This window comes from Cupressus sempervirens, chromosome 2, assembly GCF_028749045.1.
Source record: "Cupressus sempervirens isolate cs-2001-9-10 chromosome 2, ASM2874904v1, whole genome shotgun sequence".
Classification (NCBI taxonomy): Eukaryota; Viridiplantae; Streptophyta; class Pinopsida; order Cupressales; family Cupressaceae; genus Cupressus; species Cupressus sempervirens.
In genome coordinates this window covers 401,481,435-401,507,366 of record NC_143119.1, presented here as the reverse complement: position 1 = coordinate 401,507,366, position 25,932 = coordinate 401,481,435, and the positions used below count along the sequence as shown (strand labels likewise).

Genomic DNA, 25,932 nt, shown 5'->3' with positions numbered 1-25,932 from the left:
ACTCTAACAAAATAAACAGAAGGAACACACAGGTTCCTAACATCCCCTCTCCCTTAGAAAAAAGCTTTGTCCTCGAAGCTTAAGGTGTGGAAATTGTTGTTGAATCTGAAGAAGGGGTTCCCAGGTAGCATCCTCTGGTTGCATGCCATGCCACTGAATCAAGACCTCAGAGATGGAGCGAGAGCGAAGCTGGCGAGTGCGCTGGTCAATGATTGCCACCGGCTCCAGGATAATGGATCCTTCCGTATCCATTTCAGGGAGAGTAGTTTGTGCTCTGACAGTGGTACCCAGAACTTTCTTTAGACAAGAAACATGAAAGACTGGATGAGTGCGGGAAGAAGGAGGAAGTTCCAGTTTATAAGCAACTGAACCAATCTTCTGTAGAACCTTATAAGGCCCATAAAATTTTGGGGCCAGCTTATGACGCCCTTTCAGCTTTAGGGAGGATTGTTTGTATGGCTGTAGACGAAGAAAAACCATATCCCCAACTTGAAATGAGCGCTCAGAACGGTGTTGATCTGCTTGCTGTTTCATCCGATTACGGGCCATGTGAAGATTATCCTGTAAGGTACGAAGAATCTGATCCCTGCTGCGGAGAACTATGTCAACTGCCTGGACTGGTGAGCTGTTGGGAGTGTAGGGAAGGAGTACTGGAGGTGCCTGACCATAGACTGCTTCATATGGAGTCATTTTAGAGGCAGTGTGGTAAGAGGTATTGTACCACCATTCAGCTAAAGGGAGCCACTTGGCCCACTGATGTTGCTGTTCGGAAGTGAAGCAACGAAGATAAATTTCCAAGCATTTATTGACAATTTCAGTTTGACCATCAGTTTGTGGGTGATAGCCCGAACTCATCTTCAGTTTGGTGCCAGTTTTCTGAAACAGTTCAGTCCAAAAATGACTGGTAAAAGTTGCATCACGATCAGAGACAATGGAAGAAGGGAGTCCATGAAGACGAAATATCTGGTCCATGAAAATTTGTGCAACAGAGGAGGCAGTATAGGGGTGGCTGAGGGCACAAAAATGACTATATTTCGAGAGACGATCAACCACAACCAAGATCACTGTCTTGCCACCGGATTTAGGAAGCCCTTCAATGAAATCCATAGAAATATCAGTCCAAATCCGTGTAGGGATGGGCAATGGTTCGAGCAAGCCAGGAAGGAGGGTCGTTTCACCTTTGTGGCGTTGGCAAGTATCACATTCAGCCACCATCTGTTGAATCGTCTGTTTCATCCCTTTCCAAAAGAAGTTTCTCCTTGCTCGCTCATAAGTTTTGAGGAAGCCTGAGTGCCCTGCTGAAGGAGAAGCATGGAGTTCATAAAAAATAGCCTGATGTAGAGCTGGGTTCTGAGGAAGCACTAGCCGACCCTTGTATCGAAGAGAAGCACCATCCCAAGAGTAATGTGGTATAGCAGAAGGATTATTGGCTAGCTGGTGAATGATTTGAGATAAAGAAGAGTCACTGTCATAGCCCTGCTGAACAGACGCTAACCAATTGGGAATGGGCATAGAAATAGCGGAAAGGGAAGCTTGATTATCAAATGTGCGAGAAAGAGCATCTGCCACAATATTCTCCTTACCCTTCTTGTAGGTGATCTCATAATCATACCCCATGAGTTTGCTGACCCATTTCTGTTGTGTAGGAGAGGATACCCGTTGTTCCAGGAAGTATTTCAGACTTTGGTGATCGGTTCTGATGCAAAAATGACTCCCTAAGAGGTATGGCCGCCACTTCTGTACAGCATGCAAAATAGCCATCATTTCTTTTTCATAAGTAGAGAGGGCTAGATTCTTACCAGAGAGGGCTTTGCTAGTGAACGCAATAGGATGGTCATCTTGCAGGAGAACAACACCCAATCCATTGCCGCAAGCATCACTCTCAATAGTGAAGGGTTTGGAAAAATCTGGCATTGCGAGAACAGGTGTACTGCACATAGCCTGTTTCAGTTGTTCAAATGCAGTCTCAGCAACAGGGGTCCAGGAGAAGGCATCCTTTTTTAACAGAGCTGTCAATGGTGCTGCAATTTTCCCGTAATCTTTGACAAACTTGCGGTAGTAGCCAGTCAACCCCAAAAAACCCCGAAGGCTCTTGAGAGTTTTAGGATGCGGCCAAGTTTTCATGGCATCTATTTTTGTAGGATCCACCCGCACTCCATGGTGTGCAACAATATGCCCGAGATACTCCACTTCCTCCTGGCCAAACACACATTTAGATAGTTTTGCACAGAGTTGATGATCAGAGAGAAGTTGCAAGACAAGCTCCAGATGATGGAGATGCTCAGCCCAAGTTTTGCTATATATGAGGATATCATCAAAGAAGACCAGAATGAATTTCCGGAGGTATGGGCAAAATATGTTATTCATCACTGCCTGAAATGTTGAAGGAGCATTCGTGAGGCCAAAGGGCATGACTAAAAATTCATAGTGACCATCATGTGTGCGGAAGGCAGTTTTAGGTATATCCTCTTCATTAACCCGAATTTGATGATACCCAGAACGAAGATCTAACTTGGAGAAAAAATGAGCCCCATGAAGTTCATCAAGAAGTTCATCAACAACTGGAATGGGAAACTTGTCCTTTATAGTGAGATGATTAAGTGCTCGGAAATCAATGCAGAGTCGCCATGACCCATCTTTTTTGCGAACAAGCAGAACTGGAGAAGAAAAGGAACTGGTACTAGGGCGAATAATACCTTGCTTCAGTAAGTCACGGACAAGTATCTCGATTTCGGTTTTCTGATGAAATGGGTAGCGGTAGGGCCTGATGTTGGGCGGAACACTGCCAGGAAGGAGCTGAATACGGTGGTCCTCTGGACGAGAAGGAGGTAATCCCACAGGTTCAGCAAATACACCAGAATACTTGTCCAAAATGTGTTGGAGATCGGCAGGAGTGCTAGAGACTGCTGATGGCTGCATCTGAATGGAATGGAGCTGAGCGATGACACCATGTGAATTCTTCTTAAGAAGTTTTTCCATACGGTGTGAACTGATGATGCTGAGAGACCCTGGTTGTAAGCCTTTCAAAGTGTGTTGGTGCCCCTCGGCTGAAAACTGCATCCAAAGTTCAGCAAAATCCCAGAGAATGGGGCCAAGAGTGCGTAACCATTGGGCACCCAAAACCACATCACAGCCACCTAAGGGTAATGCAAACATGTCAGAGCGCATGTTATAATCTCCAATAGAGAGACGCACATTGCAACATTTCCATTTACAAGGTAAAGTGCCCCCATTGGCAATCATGACTTCAAAGCTAGAGCAGGGATGGATAAAGCAATCAGCCTGTTTGGCTATTCGTGGATCAATGAAGTTATGAGTGCTACCAGAATCAATGAGTATAGTAAGAGGGATCTTCTTGAAGAAACCCTGGACCCGCATGGTTTGTGGAGTAGTGACTCTTGCCAAAGCATGGACAGATATCTCTGGTGGAGCTTCTGGTGAAGGAGGTTCAGGCTGGTGAGGCTTAACCTCATCATCCACTGTTTCCTGAGCATCTACATATTCTTCCAGTTCCGGTGGAGAATCCACATCCAAGAGATAGAGCTTTTGCTGAACACATCTATGGCCCCGAGACCATTTCTCATCACAATTATAACAAAGCCCTTTGTCTCGCCTGACTCGCATCTCTGTTTCAGACAAGTGCTTGATCGGAGTAGTTCTGGGAGCTGGTATGACTGGAGGGTGGTGAGAACCTGTATTTCTGAATGGAACAAGATTAGATCTGGAGCGTTGTAGAGCACTAATCTTGTCTTCCGCTAACTTAGCCAACCCAAGGGCTTCCATCATTGTAGTAGGTCGAAACATTTTGACTTCTGAGCGAAGTGCATCCTTCAGACCACTGACAAAACAACTACGGAAGAATTCATCAGACAAGCCCTCTGTGTAATTAGCTAATTTTTCAAACTCTGTCTGGTATTCTCTTACAGTGCCTGTTTGACGCAGTTTGGTGAGTGCTCTTGTGAAATCATCAAAGGAACTAGGGCCAAAGCGCTCCAAAATGAGGGTGCACAAGTCTCTCCACGTTGGGCCTACATTAGCCTTGATGTACCAATGGAACCATTGAAGAGCTTCATGTTCCAAATGAAAAGATGCAAGGGGGACTTTGTGGTTATCCAAAGTATTATGCAAGCTGAAATACTGCTCTGCCCTATAGATCCATCCAGTCGGATCAGAACCATCGAAGCGTGGAAAATCAAGCTTTGGTCCACGGAAATTGCCAGAAGAGGACCCAGTATCTCCTGAATGGTTTCGGCTCATGGCTGACTGCTGAAAGTTAAGACCCAGAATTTTGTCATCCAAATCTTGAAGTTTGGTTTTGAGGGATGCCATTTCTTCTTCCATGATTTTTGCTCCTGTACGCGTAACAACCATAAAGCAAGTGTTTTTTTTTTTTTTTTTTTTTTGGAATGGGTAGAAGATGAGAAACAAAAACTTTTTTAGTTACGGCAAACTTGGATTTGGGTAAAACTCAGATAGGAAATGGGTGTTCGACGAGTGGTGGGAGACTATCTGGGGACAAGGGAAACAGAAAAATGAGGGTTTCAAGGGTAGGGAGGCGAAATGAGGCGAACAGTCCAAGAGGGATAAGGGAGCAAAATGAGGAATTGAACCTTGTGGCTCAGTTTGGTGGCGATTGGATGAGAGGTGAAAAAGATAGGGCAAACCCTAAAATTAGATAAATGAGGGATTTAGGGCTTTGATATGTAAAATTTGGGGTTGGGTCGCCAAGGAAGGAAGTATGCGAAATGATATTGCAGACGTTCTGCGGAAGTATGAGCAGAAACAGAAAGCAAACAAGGAAGCTACGACTAAAAATCTTTTTTTTTTTTTTTTTTGAACAGTCGACTTAGAAAAATTCACTCACAGACAGAACAACTGAAAAGAGTTATTGCAATAACAAGAGATATTAGAAGTGAGAGGAACCTGAAGGCCACGACAGAAAAAAAATTTGATGTAATTTCCACCCAGCGAGCCCAAGAGAGTGCTCTGATGCCAGATGTGATGAACCTCCTTATAGCAATATCGTGAGAATGCTCGAAATAACAGAATACAAAGTGATAGCAGAACTCAGAATGAATCTACTGATCGCAGGCCACTTCGAGGGGGTAACCTCCTTTGAGCAAGCTCAATACAATAAATTCGTCCGTGCCCATCAAGGGCCTCAACCCATTCTTATATACTGAGTACGATCTAGAAAAGTAATACTACCTATGCATGTGGGATATACTCACGGGACGACTTACAAAGCATATGCGTCCAACAACACTACTCTAACAAAATAAACAGAAGGAACACACAGGTTCCTAACAAGCTTTACATCCCATCTTGATGTTAGGGCTTTCCTTGTATGTAAGTCAATGGGATGCAAGGCTTTATGTATTGCGACAAGTTTCTTTGCCATCTTAGAGGTAAGCTTGTTTCTCTTGATGGTGTGGATGAAGTTATAAATAAAGTAGTTCCTCTTAACAACAAAAGAATTAGAAACTTGTGATAGGTGTTGGTGTAAATACGTATTTACTATTTACACTTAAGTTTACTTAGGTTAATGCATTATTTTATTATTTATTTAGTGAGACACTTAGGAGTTTGCACAACTTTATGAGTTGTCATGTTGACAACATAGAAGTACGCAACTCTAATTTAGCACGTGGTGTCTATAACAGTGGAGTTTGCATCATTCACTGAGTTGTCATGTTGACAACACAGTTATTTGTACTCCCTTTTTAGCACATGTTGTCTACAACACTGATTTGCATGCTACATCATTGTAGGTTTATCCTCTCATCATCGCACTTACTTCCGTGCTTAATGAAGGATAACCCATATTTGGTGGACATGTGCCTGGTTGTATGACTTATCATGATGCTGATTCCTAGGTATTCTAGATGCATCTCAGAGGCCTTTATATATAGGCACTTCTAGTGTACTTTCATGCATATTGAATTGAATACATTGTTATTTTGATCATACTCCTTCTGGTCTATAGTTGTGTTTGTGTTTGAGTTCTTAGTTCTTGGGTGAATTTTGCCCTAAGGCAAATTCTTACATGGTACCAGAGCTTGGAGAATTTCTCTTCACATAGCTGTTCGAGACCATTGTTGCTTCAACACCTTGGTCCAAATCTGGAGTATCGCAGAAATTGGGAGCGTTTAGAGCCAAAACGGACCTCACCATTGCGTCTAGATTGTCAATTTGGTGCAAATCGGCTATAAATTTGGCTACCTTAGGTCAAAGTCGATTATGAGGCAAAATTTTTTGAAAATCGGCATCCGGAGGCCCCAATTTGCAACACGGGAATGATATTTTAGATTTGCAATTTCATTCAATTTGGATCTGTTAAATTCTCTGCAAGTATTTTTGAAGTCGGCATTTTTCCGAATTTTTTTTTGCCCTTCGGGTAGTAGAGAAATTTTTTTTGGTACAGGTACTAGGCAGTCACACCCCGTCCTTGCATCCTGAATATTTCGCGGAGAATATTCTTCATTGGCAGGCTATTCAGCAAATTCCAATGGTCTATCCAAATACCTTCTGGCATTTACTCCGGACTGGACGTAGTATTCCGACAGTTACTCCTACCCACTGGCGGCCGGATAACCCAACTCAACTCGGCGGCTGATTTTATTTTGCATTTGGCGTTGTTTTTTTTTAAACAAGCGCAGGACTCCCTGCACATCCCATGTGGGATTATTTTTAAAAACTCAGCGCAAAATATTACTTTCCTATGCTGCTTCTTCAATTTCTCGACACGACGGTTCTTTTTGCGGCGACTTCATTTCAGTTTCCAGCCGATGTTAAACAGACTCTTGTATTGCAGATCTACGGCAGCCAAACTGTACCCTCGACTGTGCGTCGTGTTTTGCAAGCACCCAACACGCGGCGGCCACATGTTCGTTACAACTCATTGCCAACTCAACAGAGAGCCCGGCCACGTGTTCTCATGCACACACGATTTTTTTGACCCTTGCTACATAAACTTCGACACCTGTCCCGCCACATGGATTTCGCTTAGCGTCCAACTCAGACTGTACCTCCACATCGTCCACCAACACAGCAGATAGCTAGGTGGTACAATCATTTTCGTACCTGCGCATGCAGACCTGACACGTCACCTACCATGTGTACTAGATCTGTATAACATGTGTAAATTCTGTACAGTTTGTACCGTACGACCGTGACACGTCAACTAGGCAGCAATTTTTTCGTTAATGTCAGCCGGACACGAGGTCAAATTTGGCAGTCGTTTGACCGCCATTTGCAGGCATTTTATAATTGCTGCGATGGCTGTTTGATCGTCAAATTTAAGCATGCAGTTTTTCTTCCAGACCCCTCTCCAGATGTAGTTTTGATTTGGTAGCCTAACTTTGCGAGCCCATAACGTGGTCATCTAGACTCCAATTCAGGTGCGATTTTTTTGAAATTGGGTAGAATTTCCTGAACTTTTTAGTGGTGGTGTTCTTTTCTGGTTTTGGTGCAAGGATGTTTTAGAAATTGCATTTTTTGGTGACTGTACCTGTTCAATTCTGCATTTTGCAACTTCAAACGCTCCGTACGAGCTCATCTGGACACAAAAACAGGTTCCATTTTTTTTGAAAGTGCATTATTTTTCATCTACTTTCCAGATTTGTAGTCAAATTCCAGGGTTGTGTGGACAAAAATCTCACATTCAAAATTTAGGCTTTTTCTGCATTGTACTGCTTTGATTACTTTTCAGAATTGTTGTACATCTGAGCTACAGTGCTTAGTGACAGATTTGGGCCTCAAAAGGCAGTTTTAAAAAGAAAAATCAGAAGTCCACTTTGTACTTTTTGACAAGTGGCTTATTGTACACACACTACATATAAAGTGCCAAAAAGCATCTTTTTTGGGGGGTCTTTTGATTGAGTGAAAAGGGGGGGTGTGCACTGTGTTTTTGTGTCTCTTTTGTGCTCTTTTCATTTCTGCATCATGGGTTCACCTAAATGTCCACTTCTAACTTTACGTAATTATTCTACATGGAAAGATATTGCATGGAGTAGATTAATGGAAAAAGTTTTAAGTCTTTATGTTGATGGAACAATTCCCAAACCCACTGATGCTAAAGAACTCATTAATTGGCAACAAGATGACCAACAGGCTTTAGGAATTATCAGGAATTGTGTACATAGAGATCTCTTCTTCCACATTTCCAATTTCAAGGAATCCAAACCTGCATGGGACAAACTTGAATCATTATATGGTAAGGTGGATGAGGCAAAGGGATTTTAGATTGAGGACGATTTACTTCTCTTGGATCCAAAGAACTTTGACACAATTCAAGATTACATCAACAAAGCCAATGAGTATAGGGCACTACTTGAAGATTGTGGAAATCCCATGAAGGATGAAAAGTTGATTCATCATATCCTAAAGAGGCTACCATCAAAGAATGTCTCATTTGTTTCAAGTTTCAATACTCACAGGTTGACCATGGGAAGTGCTTGCCAGAAACCTACATTTGATGCATTTGCAGAAATGTTGATTTTTGAACAATCTCACTTGATAGATTTGGGACTTCTCACGACATCAAAGACCAAAGCATTGGTGGCTAGTGATGAGCACCAATCAAGTCAAGGAGGAAGAAGTTCTAACAAGAAGAAGAAGCAGTGGAAGCAGAAATCACAATCTGAGACACAACAATCCTTCTCACAATAAGGCAATTCTTCTTCCAACAAGAAGGGAAGTAATGAAAAGAAGGAAAAACTTTTTTGTGCATATTGCAAAAAGCCAAATCATGATGAGCATCATTGCAAGACTAAAAGAATCGATGAGTTGGAAATCCTACTCAAGAAGAACAAAATTCAAGTGCCAGGTACTTCCAAGGATTCAACTCCAACCTCTTCAAAGGGAAAAGGGCAAGCACTTATGGCAAACACAAGTTCTTCTGAATGGATACTTGACTCAGGTGCCTACTATCACATGGGTTCTTCAAAGGGAGACTTTTCTTCATTGAAGTAGTCACAGGTATCGCACATCCTTGTGGGAGATGATACTAAAATGGAAGTTGAAGGGAAAGGACATGTAGAAATGGAAAATGGGGAATTCAAAGATGTTCTTTACGTTCCAAACCTTAGTTCCAATCTCCTCTCAGCTTACCAAATCACTCACTTTGGAGATGGCAACAAAGTTGAGTTCCTTCCAAATTCAGTGATGGTGCGAAGTCTAAAAGATGATTCATTGGTTGCAGTGGGGAAAGTCAATCATGACAAGAGGCTTTATTCCTTCTCCCACTTTGTGCCTAAGTCTCCTTCTTAAGCCTTGTTAACTCACTCTACTTCACAAGTCAAACTATGGCATGAGCGGTTTGATCATCTTGACTTTCGTTACCTTCAGTAGCTTTGCTCCAAACACATGGTCAAAGGTCTACCTAACATCAACTTTTCTAAGGGCGAGTGTTCATCATGTTCAGTGGATATACATCTCAAGGAGAAGTATGATAAAGGGAAGTTTTCAAGAGAGTTGTTCTTTAGTTGGTTCACATGGTTTTAGCAGGTCCTTTTGCTGTGACTTCAGTTAGCCAGGGTCGCTACATCCTTACTTTCGTTGATGACTTTTCACGATTCACATGGGTCTACTTCCTTCATCATAAGAATGAAGTGGTTGATAAGCTTCAAGCCTTTAAGAGTCATGTTGAACAGAAATCCAGGAAAGCCATCAAGGTTCTACGGATGGATAATGAAAGAAGATATGTGAACAAAAGACTAAAAGAATTTTGCAAACATGAGGGAATTGATCTTCAGAATCCACTAGCATTCAGTCCGCACAAGACAGATGTTGCAGCACTGAGGATTAGAACTCTTAAGACCATGACAAGTTGCATGATAAAGGCCAAGTCTCTTGATCCTACACTTGAAGTCGAAGCCATTTGTAGTGCTACTCACATACGTAACAGGTCTCCTCATAATGCCCTAGATGGGAAGACTCCTTTTGAGGCATGGTGCGACAAAAAACCAGTTGTGAGTCACTTCAGAGTCTTCAGTTGTCCAACATAGGCAAACCTATCTTCTAGGGGATGTAAGGCACCACCACCTAGGCCTTATACTTTCATCGGTTATGAAAGACAATGTAAAGGCATATAGACTTATGGATCCAGAAACTCATGAGATCTTTGTGGAGAAGGATGTTCACTTTGAGGAAAGTTCACCCAGCTTATCCTCTAATCCTCTCCGCACTTCATATACTGTGGAAACTAGTGCTTCAATAGATTCAGACACGTGGGATTCTATCGACAGGTGCAACGAGAGATCACAGCATCAATATAGTCCACATGCATACATTGCCACAGTGATAGGTTCAACATAGTAGGGTACACATCGTCTTCTAGCTCCAACAATAGTTGATGACTAAATGGCAGACATTGCAAGTTTGTTCGTGGAGTCACACCGCAGATTTGGGAGACAACCTTGATGATTTACATCTTCTCTTTGATGAAGATGATCCTTCTACAGTTGTTGCAAGGGCTCACTCTGACCCTCATGTCCATTCTCTACATGATCAATCTTTACAGGTAGGCGTGATTGTGGATCCTTACGAACAGCAGTTGTCAGAGGTCCTTTTATCAGTAGAGGAGATAGATGGTTCATTGGAACAAGTTCAATAGACATCCTTGTTAGATCTGCATTCATTCTTTTCAGCAGTGTTGGAAGGGGCAACCATCAGTATCAGCACAGGGATGCTTGAGCAGGTTTTAGGGCCACCATACATCTTCAGGATTGTACCTTTGCCATTGTTTCTTCCAAAGGGGAGGAACATCATTCTGCATTCATGGACTAGCTTCTTCCTTGGAGCAGTAATCACTGGTTGACATTCTTCATTTGGGGGGGGACTACCTTGTCTCCCTTCCTCTTCTTTCTTATGGGGGGGACTTTTTCCTCTTATGAGGTCTTGTTCTGCTCGTTCTTCACTATTGTATATATTGGATGTATGTTGTAATGGGGGGGTCTTGATTACTCCATCCATCCATGCATCCCTTTTCATAGGACTCCACATGCTCAAGCTTCTCAATACCAATACCAATTAGCGCTGATTATGTAACATCATTGACAACCTATGCTAGTTACTCTAGCTTTACATCCCATCTTGATGTTAGGGCTTTCCTTGTATGTAAGTCAATGGGATGCAAGGCTTTATGTATTGCGACAAGTTTCTTTGCCATCTTAGAGGTAAGCTTGTTTCTCTTGATGGAGTGGATGAAGTTATAAATAAAGTAGTTCCTCTTAACAACAAAAGAATTAGAAACTTGTGATAGGAAAGAAATGGTTAGAAAGAGAGTCAAAGAAATAGGCTCTTGCATAGTCCACCACACAATTGGACTCTCTCATGCCAGTTTCCCTATATACTAGAGTGGAAAATTTTGTCCACTTAGTATAAATGATGCTAGCATTTGAAGAATCATATATCTTTTGGATAGTCTTGAACCGTACCCTCACCCATTTACAAGGGCTTTGGACCTACCACTTAGGGTTCAACACATACACAACCATGTGCAAGGGAGTGTTCAGCTTCACCCATCTCTGGTGAATGATTGGTTGAATGTGTTCATTGTAGAATTGCAATTAGGTGGATTTTGCCTTAAAATAACCTTTATATCGTCAAGCATAAAATCAATGCAGTCATATACCTCTCCAAGGCTAAGTTTGCTGGCATCCCCATGTCTAATCACTTCGAAGATTGGAGTAATGACAGAGACTATATTTTGCACCACCTAAAAAATATCACTCTTACCAAAATCTTTATACTCTTTCTGTGAGTTGTCTTGTACTTAGGCCATTGATTCCATTCTTTTATTATAACCATTAGTTGCAACGCCTCTTGTGACTTAGGCATCTTCTCCAAGAGAATAAAATATGATGCATATCTAGTCTACAAAGGTTTCAAGAATTCCTTTCTAGAGAAGGTTCTAAAGATGCATGTGAAATGTTGTAATTGCAGATAAACATTGACACATCTCTAGCATCATTAAGAATTGTTTTGATTCAACTAATTTTTTTCTGTCCTTGAGAGTATTATTCATGATATGCACACAAGGAGTCCAGATGTGTCTATAAGATACCTCAGTTAAGATCCCTGCAACTTTGCACACATGGGCCAAATCTAGCTCTGCTTGGACTAGACCACATTTTGTGATCCCCAACCTCTCTTGTAGCATCTTTGTGGATCTAAAATTGAAAATTGGGATCCTTATGATGCCTTGAACAATCAACCACCACAAGATAATAAGAGTCCTTTGTATATGTAAGCATGATATTGGTGAGTAGACAATGCCTAATGTCTATCAACCCATCCATGCCTATGCTGCATCTATATGTGATGCAGGATTCCTTCATTTTCACCATTAAAATATTAATCTTGGAATAGTTCTTAACCAAGATTGTCGTCCTCAATTCAGCCCTCCTTGGGGTCAAGTATGATGGTCTTGTCATTCTCATCTTTGTCACTACCCCCTTATAATAAAAAGAGTGAGCCACATGGAATGGAATGCCATTGGCAAAGAAGAATTTGCCAACGGCATCATTTGCGTCACATTTTTTTATTGCATATTGAATAAGTTTGTAGTGTGTTTGGTGCATCATTTATCAACCTACATTTCCCCCTGGCTTCTGCTCCCCATGAAGTAAAGAAACTAGAATATGTGCAACCGGCATATGCAAAGTAGTAGAAGTAGAATCTTGTGTGTGGTAACCACTTGACCATAACTTACTTATCTCAGCCTTGTAGTTGAGTTTTTCTGCCAACTTTTCACATGTTTTCACACCTTTGCCTCATATATGAAGGAGGTGGGCATTAACTCTAATAATGCTGACCTGGAACTCAAGCTTACAAAAGCATTAACTTTGATAATGCTGACCTCGAACTCAAGCTTACAAAAGTGTTCTTGCCACCACATAGTGTCCCCAAATGCCCTAGGATTTATTTGTAACATTGTTTCCAACTTTTTTAGAGGGAACTAAGGATCAAAGAGACCCTTAGCAATATTTTGTGATAGTTTTGGAGGGAAACTAATATTTGCGTTTATAATGGAACTAGTGGCTTCTATTAGAATATTATAATGTTTCTTTAACAGTGATCTTAGTTAGTCTTTAGTTTATTAGGTAGTTTTTATTTCTGTCTTTACTTCACGATTTTTTCTTTTAGAAACATTGTATTCGTAAATCTATACAAGGACCTTTCATCTCCTTTGATTAATACTCGTACAACAATATCAATTTCCAATAACATATATGGTATCAAAGCAGGTCAATGAGATTTCATAAAATTTGGAGAACTTTGTAAGAAAAATTCGATCCTTGTTTGATCTGGAATTTTTCTAGAAATTTGTTCTTTTTTTTGATTTTTTGAAATAAAAATTGTTGGAGTTATTTTATGAAACTTTTATGGATTGTCTTTGAAGAATTTTGCTGAAAATGGCAAAGCCTGGTTGAGGGTTTTGAATTTACTATTTTATGATTTGGGCAAAAGTCTCTAATTTTTGAATATTGCATGTTTTGGCATGCGCTTGATGTTGCTTGCATGTGCTAGTTTACCATGCGAAGTCTCGTGTTTTGCCGAATGAAGGTTTCTTTGATGGGTTTTCATAATTTTTTCCCTAAAAAAAAACATTCTTGATTCTGTAATTCAAAAAGCTACATGGGATTCCTTTGTGGGTTTATAATTTTTTCCTAAAAAGTAACCCGATAGGTTTATAATTTTTTTCTAAAACATTATTTGTTGGGTTTTATCATTTTCTCTAAAATATGAAGCTTTGTATTCTCCATAGTTCCAAGATTCTTCACGAGTTAGGTGAGTATTTTAGGTGAATATGCCCGCCTTGCTGGGTCCGGTACGATGAGCCGACACCCTTATCGGGTCAAGGCCGAGTCTGAGTCTGGGAACTTTGGTATTCTTTGATATGTATCTTGGATTTTGTTGTCTAGTTTTGATTGATTTTTCATCTAAAAAACTGTGTTTGGGTTTTTCAATCTTTCTCCTTAAGAAATTGTGGCTTTTTGCAGTCCATTTTGGGGCATCATGCTCATCTGCAAAGTTTGGAAGGATTGGCATTTTTTTTGCAAAATTGTGCTAGTTGTTCTCAGTATTTGTCTTTGTCTCCAAGGAAGAGAAAATTCATTATCCAACATCAGGTTGGATGTTTTGTGATGATTTTTGGTTGGATGTTTTGTGATGATGTTTTGCTAATCGTGGGAGGGTGAGTAGTAGACTCATGTCAGTGGCAGGCTTTTGTCTCTTTTTGCAAAGCTTTTTGAAGAAGGGGCATCCTTTCTGTTCTTTTTTGGATGGATTTTTGGCTTCTTGGTCATTAACATTTTGTAGAGCGAGGGAGGGTCTTAGCAGCAGCAAAATGTCTTGCAGAATTTGTGACCAAAAGACAATAGTTAGACAATGACAATTAAGGGAGGGTACTAGAATATTATAATGTTTCTTTAATGGTTTTCTTAGCTAGTCTCTAGTTTATAAGGTAGTTTCTATTTCCGCCTTTACTTCACGACTTTTTCTTTTAGAAACATTGTCTTTGTAAATCTATATAAGGAGCTTTCATCTCCTTTGTTTAATACAACTACAACAATATTTATTTACCATAATAGGTTCACTCCTCTTTGCTTATTAAGGTTCAACCTCCAACACATTCATGAGTGAGAACTCATACTCATATTGACATTGTGATAAAGGATATAAAATCTTAGAAGTTTATAATTTTAGAAATTAGGGTTCAAATCGTGCATAATGCAACGGATTAAGATCCAAGGATATTCTTTTTGTTTTTCTTGCTTTAGGTCACACAAAGCACAAACTAGAGGATACACAAAAATAAATCCTTTCTTTTAATCTTTACTAACAAGGATTTCACAATTATTTTTATTGAGAAACAAAAAAATTTCTTTTTGTGTTTCCTTTATGTAATACCCCTCTAATACTGACAATTATAAGTAGAGTTTAGAGATACTATAAGTACACTTGGGATATGTTGAAAGATAAGGTTACTTCGAGTACTATTTGATTTCACAACTTGCTTAAGTAAAAACTATAAAATTACATTCAAGTAGTGTTACTAGAATATTCAAACACAATGATGCTTATCCACCAAACAACCTACCGAGGTCATTAAAATCAACTAGACTCTTTTGATATAAAAATGTTTAGAAACATTTTGATCCTTATCATAAACTTCCTTGCAACTCTACTTAGAGCTTGCTTAAAATGTCTACAACTTGATTTGCATTAGATATTTGATTGTGCTCTATATAATGTTCTTAGGAAATTAATTATATGGTTATTATTATAATCTGTACTTTTGATCATCCTTTATAGGTTGCTTAGAATTATAATTCAGTATCATGTTTTCAATACCTTGGTTGGACATATTGTTTATGGCTTCTTTTATTTATATTTATGATTTTGTTTTAATCTAATCCTAGTAACCCATTGTGCTTTATGTATATGTATGTGTATATGTTTACTTTGCTTGGCATGTCTTCTGGATGAGGGGAGGTAGTTGTAGTCACTCCTATGGGAGGTCTACACAAGGTCTCACTCCTCCTTTGCCGATCACTATTTGTATATATGCATATGTATTCTATCTTGTCAATCAGTGATGTAGGTGTGTGTAGGTACAAGACATTGACTCCATTTGGCTACATAGGTGTGAGCATGACTCAAAATTCTCAAACTAGTTATTGTTAAAAGGGAGATGGAACCATGATCCATATAGGAATTCTTATATCCTTAGAAATCCAATAATAAGTTAGTCACCTATGTTGAGGATACTAGCCTCATAGGACATTAAAAGAAAATATAATATATATGCATTGTTCATACTTTGTAGAACTGATTGTAATACTTACACATATACACACACACACGCGCGCACACACACACACACACACAATCATAATCTTACATTATTGAAATATCTATGTCAGTTATATACAGATTTTGAGCATCATATAATATTGACTACCTTTCATATGAGACGATTCAGTTGTATTCATAATACATTGCGTAAATTGTGCACCTTTCCCTTGATCAGGCATCTCCTATGTTGATCACTCTTTATGATCAAGCATTATGATTATGCCGATCATTAAACATTTTAGTTATCACCGAATGGTTATGAATTGGTGTGTTTATGTAAAATATTAAATATGTGTAGAGGCATCACTATGTAGGGTCATGCCCCTATGAAGTCATGTCTCATACACATATATAATATAATTCATTTAGAACTGTAGATCATATCGATAACCGTGGCATATAGATCTCACTTAGAAATCAGAGCAGCATCAATACATTAAATAAATAAGTTAGAACTGTATCCTTTACAAGGAAGATCTGCTGACATAAAAGAAGAATACCATAAGAGGAAATACGAGTTAGTTTGTCTCCACCAACTAAGATCTAAAATTTACATGGTATTAGAGCCTAATCGGTAGAGAGACTTCCAAACTAAACTCTTAAAACAAAAGTGACATTATGACAAACAATGTCAGAGTAAAGGATAGGCTTGAAGGAGCAGCAAATTTCTTCTCATGGAAAATTTGAATTATAACAATTCTCGAAGAATTAGAACTAGAATTGTTCATTGAATCAGATATTCAATGCCTGAAGATGAGGCATAAAAGGTCACTTGGAAAAGGCTAAATAATAAAGCCAGGAAAATCTTTGTTGATTCAGTAAAAGATCATATTCTTCCATCCATTTTAAATCACAACTCAAGTAGATTGATTAGATTAAAAAATCAACTAATGAATACAAAAATGAATAAAGGAGAGTCAATTTCATCTTACTTTGGAAGAATTTCCGAAATAAAGAATCATCTATCTTCTATTGACAACAAAGTAGAAGACCAAGAACTATCCATAATAGCACTTAGAGGATTACCTATATCTTGGGAAGCATTCATCTAGGTTGTCAACAGACCCTCAATACCAGCTTTTGACCAACTGAAAAATGATTGCACATCAAAAGAATCAAGAGGGAGAAAATCAAGCTCTTTTCTCAGTCTCTAATAACAAAAGGAAGAAGAGGAACAAAGGAAAGAAATATGATAAAAGGAAAGGTAATAATAATTACAAAAGAAATGATTTCTCCAAAGTTCAATATTTTAAGTGAGAAATTCGGACACACCTTCAGAAATTGTCCTGAAAGGGAAAAAATCCTAGCTTCTTTGGCCAAAACAAAAAAGGATGAAAATTTGTTATTCTACTCAGCCCTATCAAGTGAGACAAAATCAAACGAGAATGTGTGGATGATAGACAGGGGTGCTTCCCACCACATAACAGGTTTTAGAGATAAGTTTGAAACTTTTAGAAATTATCTCACTGAAGGAGTCTCCATTGGAGATAACTCCACCTATCCAGTAAAAGGAACTAGGACCTGTTCTATACAACTAAGAACTGGGGTTACACTAAAATTGAAAGATGTTCTTTTCGTACTGGGCATAAAAAGGAATCTAGTATTGATCGCTGGACTTGTTGGTGAAGGGTTTCAAGTCACCTTCAAAGAAGACAGTATTTTACTGGCCTAAAAATACTAATCTCAAGAATGAAATCACCATAGGGACTAGAGATGGAACCCTATATAAACTATGTAACATTCAAAAGGAAGCCCTAAGCTTCGAAGTGACAAATCCTAATGAAATATGGCATAGAAGGCTTAGACATATTGGGTTCAATTCACTTCCAAATGTTGAAAAAATCACCACTAGAACACCTAGCTTAAATTCAAAACATATAGGCACTTGTAAAGGATGTGCCTTAGGAAAGAATATGAAAAAATCTTTTCCTCCTTGTGAACACAAGTCTAAATCAGTTTTGGAACTAGTTCACTTTGATTTATGTGGACCTGTGCCAACACTTTCTCTAGGAGGATTCTCCTACTACATAATATTTATTGATGATTTCTCTAGGAAAATTTGGATCTATTTTCTAAAAGTCAAAGAATCAAATGAGGTTTTATCCAAATTTAAAGAGTTCAAAGAGATTGTAGAAAATCAAATGTCAAAAAGAATAAACTCTTAGGCTAGACAATGGAGGAGAATATACCTCTGAAAATTTTAAAGATTTTTGCACTTCTGTTGGGATTAAGAGGGAGTATACTGTACCTTATAATCCTCAATAGAATGGGGTAGCAGAAAGGAAAAATAGAACTATTGTTGAAGAAGCAAAAGCCATGCTTCATGATCAAAATTTGCACTTCTCATTTTGGGCGGAGGCCACTAATACTACTTTATATATTTAAAACAAATGCCCACACTCAATTTTAGAAAACATTGTTGTTTCTAGGATCTCTGCAAATGTAATTAGATTGCCATTGTTATAAATATTTTCCAAATGCAGATTTGAGGACTCATAAATATGAGAGGAAGAGACATGTCTCTATAATTAATCATCATTTAGTTAGTATAACTATATGTATAATTTATAAAAATTATATATATATACATATATCTAATGATGATTTACTATAAAAAATGAACCTTATGATCATATCAATTTGACAGTAACTACAAACTTAACAAACATAACTCCTAAAGAAGTTTTTACAAGAATTAAACCTGACTTAAGTCATCTTAGAATGTTTGGTTGCCCTGTTTACATTCACCTACCTAAAGAAAAGAGAACCAAGTTTGAACCATCTGGGAAGAAAGGAATATTTGTTGGATACAGTGAGAACTCCAATGGGTATAGAGTATATATACCTAGACAGAGATCAGTTGAAGTTAGCAGAGATGTCATATTTGAGGAAAACAATGCCTTAAAACTATCAAGAAGTACAGAAGATGAGCCCATCATAGACTTAGATGAAAATCAACAAACTGAAAATCAGAGGGAGAATATATAAGAAGAAAATGTCCCATTTCTAGATTCAGAAAATAGAGACATCTCTAATATCAAGGAAAAGCCATTATGGGCAAGAAAAATGATTAAAGAAAACAATGTTGAGCTAGATGAAATTTCCAAGGAGAGCAAGAAAACCATAAACGAATCTTGTTATACTGCACTAGTAACTGAGCTTACTAAATCTAAACCATCAACTTTCAAAGAAGCCCTAACTTATCAAGCTTGGAAAGATGCCATGGTTGAAGAATATCAATCCATATTACAAAATGATGTTTGGGATATTGTACCTAGGCCAAAAGATAAATCAGTTGTTTCTTCAAAGTGGTTATCCACAATCAAATATGCTTCAAATGATAGTATTGAAAAACATTAAGCAAGATTTGTTGCTCAAGGTTTTTCACAGGAGACAGGTATTGACTATGAGGAAACTTTTGCTCCAGTTGCTTGATACACTTTCGTAAGAACAATTATTGCAATCGTAGCATTCAAAGGATGGAAGATGCATCAAATGGATATCAAGAATGCATTCCTAAATGGTGTCATTAATGAAGAATTATATATTGAACAACGTGAAGGCTTTGTTATGAAATATAAGAATTTATATGTATGTAAACTCAAGAAAGCCCTCTATGGCCTCAAATAAGCACCTCGAGCTTGGTATGAAAGAATAGATAGCTACCTCTCCAAACTAGGATGCTCTAAGAATGAAGCTGATCCGAACATATACTTCAAAATATCAAATGATGACATGTTAATACTTGTTTTATATGTTGGTGATCTTTTGATAACAAGTGAAGATCACTTGTTAGAGCTGAATTTGAGATGAAGGATCTAGGCCTACTACACTATTTTTTTGGTCTAGAAGTATGTCAAAAGAAAGATTACATTTTTCTAAATCAAGGGAAGTATATTCATGACATCTTGGCTAGATTTGGAATGATGGACAACAAACCTCTAGCAACTCCGATGGAAACAAATCTACACAAGCTAAAAGAAGAAGCTATAAATTCAGAATCTATTGACCCCACTCTCTACAAACAAATCGTTGGATCACTTATGTATCTAGAAAATACTAGGCCTGATATTTGCTATGCCACCAATGTTTTAAGTCATTTCATGTGTGAACCAAAGAAGATTTATTTGATGGCTGCTAAACATATCTTAAGATATCTACGTGGTACTATGGTCTTGGTTTGAAATACAAAAAATTTGAGATTAAACTTGAAGGATATACTGATTCTGATTGGGTTGGTTGTTCCAAGAGTACTATAGGATGTTGCTTTAGTTTTGGATCAGCTATGATATACTGGTTCAGTAGAAATTTAGAAAACAACCCATAGTTGTTTTGAGTTCCACCGAAGCTAAATATATGGCAGCCTCCATGGGAGCTCGTGAAGCAGTATGGCCGAGAAAGCTGTTATTTGGACTCTTTGGAAAGCAACTAAGTCCTATAGTCATTCATTGTGGTAACCAGAGCTGCATTAAACTTTATGCAAATCTTGTCTTCCACAATCGATCAAAGAGCATTGCGATTCCTTACAATTATATAAGAGACATGGTTGACAAAAATATTATTAAGCTGATTTACATCAGCACTAATGAGCAAAATGCTGACATTTTCACCAAGCCTCTTGCAAGGTTGAAAATGGAATACTTCAGAGGTAAACTTGGTATGACAAATTTGTAAAGTTATATGTAAATTCATGAATAATTTAAAATTGTTGTTTGCAAACTTGTGTTATGAAAGGTGACGATCTTTCATGTGTGTAAGATCACTATTGTAAAGTGACGACCTTATCAATAGTTGATCAATCTCCTAACATTAAAATGTTGGAGCAAAGTGTTATCTTGGTTCTCAACGTGGATTTTAGCGGACACCTTAAATTTTCAGATCACGCTTAAAGTGATATTTGTTTTTTGCATTATATCTACTTAAATTCCTTTCTTGCTAAAGAGGGAGTGTTGAGGATATTAGCCTCATAGGACATTAAAAGAAAAGAAAATATATATGCATTGTTCATACTTTGTAGAACTGATTGTAATACTTACAAACACACACACACACACACACACACACACACACACACACACACACATAAAATCATAATCTTACATTATTGAAATATCTGTGTCATTTTTATACAAATTCTTGAGCATCATATAATATCAACCACCTTTCATATGAGATGATTTTGTTGTATTTATAATACAATGTGTAAATCGTGCACCCTTCCCTTGATCGGGCATCTCCTATGTTGATCACTTTTCAAGATCGGGCATTATGATTATGCCGATCATTAAACATTTTAGTTATCACCGAATGGTTATGAATCGGTGTGTTTATGTAACATATCAAATATGTGGAGGCATGACTACATAGGGTCATGCCCCTATGAAGTCATGTTTCATACACATATATAATATAATTTATTTAGAACTGTAGATCATATCAATAACCGTGACATATAGATCTCACTCAGAAATCAGAACAACATCAATACATTAAAAATAAGTTAGAACCGTATCCCTTTACAAGGAAGATCTGCTGACATAAAAGAAGAATATTATAAGAGGAAATCCAAGTTAGTTTGTCTCCACCAACTAAGATCTAAAATTTACAACCTAGTATGGGGATTATGCTTTTATTATTTCTTTTGATAGTTTGATCAGCGGATGCTAGTGTTCAGAATTATTTGTTCATTATTTGGATATTTATATTTTCATGTAATACATCTATGATATTTATTTGGTATATTTATATATGCTTATATGGGTGCACACATGTTTACCTATATAAATATACATGACTACATAGTTAATGTATTTAATTATTTGTGTATGTTATAAATTATATGTGAGTGATTTATTAATACGTTTAGAAATAAAGAGGAATTAAATAGACTAAAAATAAAGGAAATTAAAAGGGGTAAATTCCCTATCACACAAAGGATGGTTATAACATGCATTCAAGAGAAAAAGGTAATATGGGTTATCCATATGGAAGAATATGAGGCTATTTCATAAATACAATGATGGGCATAAAAAGATGGGTTATAAAACACTAGAGATGGTATTTACATTATTTTTGGATCATTTATTCATTATATACCCTTAAAATAGCCTTAATTTACTCCTAATATGCTTAAACAACTTGTAAATGGTAGTTAATTACGTAAACTAAGGCAATTTCGGATTTTGGAATTATTTTTATTTAAAAGGGTGGTGTCTTTTCACCTAAAGGGGTATGAAAGCTATTCAAGAACATATATATGTGGGGTAAAATATAAATATGAAGGGGGGGGGGGGATTGCTGAAAGGTAGAAGAGAGATTGGTTGTACTTTTTATGGAGAAAAACTAATGATATGTGAGGGAGAGTTTGTGAGTATAATTCTTTAAGGATTTGTAAGTTTCTTCCCTTTTGGGGGGAGAGTCATATATGAAACTTTCAAAGGTTTAGATAAGGAAATTATTAGTATGGAATTGCTTCTTCTTCCGTGGAAATTTGTGAAAGTGGAGAGGGTTTGAATGATGCATCTCAAGTTGGATTTATTTTCCTCTCTTTGTATCCTTGCTCTTGCTTTTGTTGAATCTTTGCAACTTGAGGTATGGATTGAACTTATTGATTCCATTATTTATTTGATAAAATATAGATCTATCTATCTATCTATCTATCTATCTATCTATCTATAGATTGATGTATTTTACTTGTACATTTAATTCCTAGAGTTATTTATAAGTTTGAGTTCCTTTTTGTGAAAATTGCTATGTATTTTCCTAGGGTAATTAGCCACCACAATTTGGAGATGAGTTATTTTCTATTAGAGGGTTGTAGGTATTAAGAGGCATGAAATATTGTATTATGATATCTCATATGTGTTTTTCTCCATTATTTCTAGTACATGCTACATGTTTTGACTGCATGTTTTGGAATTATATATGCTTGATTCAGGGGTTTTAACCAGTTTGACCTCCTACTTAGGTTTCTATTTTCCCAATTATTATTTGAAGACACTAGAGGCATGTTAAATTGTTATGTGATGCATAATATGTGTATTCAACATCTAAGTTCTTGTGAAGATATATGCTTATGATTCTTGTGCTTTGAGAAGGCTTATATATTTTGTGCATTGTGATGCTTATATGTGAAGTTAGGGTTTGAGGGTTAACCTAGTGGTATGGGACCCTAGGTATGCTCCCTAAACCTATATATATTTTCTTGTTATTTTATGAGTAGGGTTAGATACCCCTAGGTGAGTGGTTCGCCATAGGTGCCAGGACCTAGAAGTGGTCACTGGAGGATCTCATCTGCTAGAGACTAGAGCTTTGTGTAGGTTGGCTCTACGTGTGAGTTTGGTAATCAAATGAAAATTAATAAAATGAATGGCCTATGGGGGTTTGGGTTAACACATTAATCAAGGTAAGAGATATTTGAGTCACACTTGTCTTGTTGGAGTACTGGGACCATATGTCATTCTGTATAAGGCCTAGATGTAGTAGGGTGATAATGGTTCAGGAGGTTAATCCCAATGTTAAGGAAACTGTGATAAGGATGTATATGCCCTGTTGGAGTATTGGGACCGTATGTCATTCTGTATAAGGCCTGGATGCGGCTGGGTGACAATGGTTTAGAAGGTTGATCCTAGCATTTGAGGGGTATGCGGTGACACTCACTTAGTTGTAGTCTAAGCCCTTACTCTTTCTTTGCCTTTGGATGCCTTTGTGTTGTGTTTTTCATTTTTTTATATTGTCTTCTCATTTTTGTTAAGATGTGTATTTATATTTTCTAGGTTGTTTTCTCATGTTTATTATCCTTCTCTTATATTTATTATGATGTTTGGGAAGGGTGAACGTCTTAGATTTCCTTAGAACCTATGTGGATCATGGTATTATCTCCTAGCTTGGGGGAGTGGGCCATTTATGGTTCCATGTGGTTGGGTGGTAAAATATTTTGAGGTATTGTTTTTGTTTTATGGATGACCCTTCGTAGGTCCTTGTTGAGTAGTTGTGGAAGAGTAGCTTTTAGAACCTTGAAGTCCTAATGATATATTTCTTTTGGGACAAATTTATGCAATGTATTGTAATATGAACTCTTGAAAAAGGATCTAAGATGATATGTATATGTATCATGAATTGAACAGCTATGTAAAGGGGATAAGGGGTATCTCTAGGAGAAATGAAGTGATATGTGAGCATATTGTATTATTTCAAAAAGATCAATTAAGTAATAATGAGGTCATGGAATTGCATATTTCCTTGTATCTAGATGATGATTATGATAATATGTACGATGAATCAAATAATCACATACTCTTTCTAATGTTGTTAAATTAATGAATAAAGTAATTAGTGAATAGAATATGATTTGGTAAATATGTATAGTTAATGGTTTAATTCTATCTAACGTATTTTATTGCATGTTAATTAGATGCATTTGATTTATAAAGCTTAAGATATTAGCTCCTAATATGGAAGTGAAAGTTTCACAAATATTGCTTGGAATTAATAAACGAATATTTAGAAATGACTATGTAAGTGTTTGTTATCACACCCTAACTTCTACAAGAATAGATGTGGAATAACTTGATCAAAAGTGGCTAAGTCCTATATGAGATCTAAGACTCAAAAGTGATACAAAGAAACAAATATAGGGATCAATACCAAATCAAGTAGGAAATGAGAAGTAGACAAAACTAATAGGTGGCTTAAATTAAGTAGGGAAATGTTAGAGAAAGTTAAATGAGGAACAATTAAGAAATACTTGTTGAGTTCGATGAGTAAACATAACTCCTGAATTTGGAAACTAAGAAATGTGTTTGAGGACAATATTAGGGAACCTTTAGGATTCTTACATCTATGGTTAAGTAAAATTAGCAAGTAAAAGGTGTTCAAAGAAAAAAATATCCACAGCACATGGTAGCTTCTAGCCTTGTCCTTTTGGGTTCCCTAGCGGGGCATTACGCGTTGCTTCTTAACCTTTGTAAAACAAGGATTTCACTTGTGTATTCCTTACTTCTACACTACATAGTAGTAGTTTAGAAACAAAGAATACCAAAAATTATAATCCTAATTTGACAAAATAAAGAAAATTGGACATTTAAAAGTCAAAAAATAAATTATTGCAGCTTGCTGTTATATAATATAAAATATGAAGATCAATCATGATTCATTAATATTATCCATTTGCAAAATTAAAACATCAAATAATGAATTTAAATTTAAGATCAGAATTCACAAAAATGTAAACTTGTATTAGTAATAAAAGAATTAATGAAACCATTTAAAAAAAAGACAAGTCATGGAAGAACTCAAAGTCTACCTCAAGGCTTGAATAATTCTTGAATCCTTTGAATCAATGTTGGATTGGCATCACCCTCCTTTTGCATTTCTTACTCTTGCTATTCCTCAGTCTTAACGGTCTCCTTCTAGCTCTTACAACTTGCTTTCTCAGTTATGTAACTTGCTTTTGAAAATTGAGTGAGTTGAAATGAGTCTTAAAGGCGTATTTGAGAGTTTTTTGGAGTGTTTTGGGGTTGGAGGGGCCCCATATGCTATAAGGGTTAAGGCTTGGGTATAATTATTTTTTTTCTTTTTAACTTTTCTACAAAGCAAAATTTCCATCTTAATGTTGTGGGGCATGCCTGGGCATCACAGAATGTTTGAACTTTGAAAGACTCTTGAGGTTTCCTTGGACAACATGAGGATATCTTGAAAAAGGCAGTGGCAGTTGTGGGAGTTTGGGGCAATGTCCCCTCCAAGTCCCCACATCTTGGAGATGCCCTCATCCTAGAAATGTGGGGAATGTTTGGGGAGGGGGCATGTCACTATCCTGGAAAATTAGAATTTTTAGGTTGGGGGATGCTTCCCTATGGTAAATTTCTAATTTGTTAAAATGAAGATGTTGAGTCAAAATTGAAACTATAGATTATCACTGGCAGACTATCAAAGTGAAGAATATTAAAAGAGAAAACTTGCTAGAGCTGACAATGAGGGAAACTATCACTTGGAAACTGTAGTTGTCTTTCTTGGATTTTAACTAATTCATTTCTGTCTCGACTCTTGAGATTTCTGTATTCTTCCTCG

General features: G+C 37.3%; 1 protein-coding gene across 2 annotated transcripts in view; it reads left to right on the top strand.

Moving 5' to 3' along the window:
* LOC149572830 (Ankyrin repeat family protein) overlaps positions 1–25,932 on the top strand; it is an 81,802-nt gene that overhangs the window by 32,880 nt on the left and 22,990 nt on the right. The gene's annotated exons all lie outside the window — the stretch shown is intronic.